Here is a 1,978-nt window from a genome sequence, read left to right as displayed (position 1 = left end):
AAAAATATACGAGAAGCTTTTGTACGATCATGCATCAAATAAATCAACGAAAATTTACTGAAATCATCAATGAAGCTAATATAATATTTAAAACCCCCAACAGATGGAGGTGCAGGGCCCAAAACATCCGAAAAAATAAGTTCTAAAGATGACGAAGACCTATGGGAAGAACTAGTATATGGTAACTGAGGACTTTTTGCTGATTGACACGCATTACAAATTGACAAAGATGACTCACTAGCACACAGAATATTATTGAGACGCAAAATTGATTTTACTACATGAGATGAAGGATGTCCAAGATGTGCATGCCATTGGGCATGAGTAGTAGATCTGCTCACCAAGGCATGCTTGAGATCATCGACATCGGATGGCTTAATAGGATAAAGACCAAATTTACACCTCCCATCTAGGAGACTTTTCCTTGACCGTCGATCCTTAATAGAAAAATGTCAAGGATGGAATTCAAAAAATACGTTATTATCACGAGAAAATTTATGAACGGAAAGAAGATGTTTGGAAATTTCAGGCACATGCAAAATATTACACAATGCAAGAGAACGAGTAGCAGTATTAATTAGAGAATGACAAGTATGCAAAACACGCAAACATGCTCCATTGCCAACTTTAACTTGTTCACCTCCATGATAGCATTCATGCACAGCAAGACGATCCATGTCACTGGTGATATGATCCGTCGCGCCTGTGTCACTGTACCAATTTGGGTCAATCTTGTAAGAGGAAGTAGCCGACAATACCGTAGTTGGAGTAGAAGAAGGTTCATCTTGATAGGACTCATCCATCCTATGCCAGCAGCGGATAGCAGTATGCCCCACTTTGCCGCAGATCTGGCAGGAAGGACAAGCAGAAGGGTCACGATGATCACCAGCAGGACGAGAGGGTGCATAACCTTGAGAACGACCACGACCACGATCCCTATGCCCACGATTCTTCTGCTGACCACCACGACCAACATAATTGGCAGAAGATCCAAGATTTAACTGAAGTTCAGCACGACCAGTACAATTGGCAAAAGATCCCGGATTTAACTGAAGTTCAGCCTGGTGTTGTAGTTGGCGAGCTTCAAACGTCATTAGATGTGCAAACACATCATCAAGCGTGAGGGCTTCACTCTTGGTAGTCATTGAGGTGACGAAGGGATCCTAGTCAGGGCCAAGAAAAGCGAGAGGATACGCGATCACATCATCATCCTGCAAGGCAGAGCCGGTGGCAGCCAGCTCGGTGGCCAGCCCTTTGATCTTGCAAAAATAATTTGCAGCAGATTGATCTCTTTTCATGGACGTGGCGAGCTCAACACGAATATAAGTAGTGCGAGCACGAGTTGACGACAAAAATATCCGCTGTAGAGTATCCCACGCCTCCTTGGACGTAGTAGCAGCAACTACATCGTGAAGAATCTCCTCAGACATGGAGGAGAGAAGGCCGCTAAGGACCTATTGATCCTGATCATACCAATGATATAGGCAGGATTAGAGACCAGCTCAGCACCAGCAGCAGTTGAGGAAGGGACCAGCTTGGCAGGTGCGGCATTCGTGCCATCAAGGTAGCCCATAAGCTTCGTACTCCGTAGGTAGGGGAGGAGCTGGGCGTGCCATATGATGAAGTTGTTTTTGGTTAGACGAATTGTGATAGCATGGTGTAGAGAGATTGGGCCAAAGGTCGCCATGGTAGTTGAGATGGTATTGGAGATGGTAGATGGGGAGGAGGAAGAAGATATGGTAGACATTTAAAAAATAAACGTTAGCTCTGATACCATGTTAAGTTGAATGGCACAATGACCTCACCTAGGGTCACGACCTCATGTATTTATAGATGTGTATAATGAAGATTACATTCTAAATCATAGATTTAGTAACAAACCATAAAATCATATATTTGGTAACAAATCAGTAAAACATAGATTTGGTAACAAACTAGTAAACCACTAGATTATCTTACTATATACAAATATGATTTA

General features: G+C 42.9%; 1 non-coding gene across 1 annotated transcript; it reads right to left on the bottom strand.

Moving 5' to 3' along the window:
- Window positions 1–1,080: 1,080 nt before the first annotated feature.
- LOC111473841 lies at window positions 1,081–1,220 on the bottom strand. Its single transcript, XR_002715781.1, has one exon. It is a non-coding gene; the product is annotated as a small nucleolar RNA Z247 (small nucleolar RNA).
- Between the last annotated feature and the right edge of the window lie 758 nt (window positions 1,221–1,978).

The sequence above is a fragment of the Cucurbita maxima genome, unplaced genomic scaffold (genome assembly GCF_002738345.1).
Source record: "Cucurbita maxima cultivar Rimu unplaced genomic scaffold, Cmax_1.0 Cma_Scf00172, whole genome shotgun sequence".
Taxonomy (NCBI): domain Eukaryota; kingdom Viridiplantae; phylum Streptophyta; class Magnoliopsida; order Cucurbitales; family Cucurbitaceae; genus Cucurbita; species Cucurbita maxima.
Note: the sequence above shows the minus strand (reverse complement) of the source record. Positions and strands in the feature narration are given on the sequence as shown.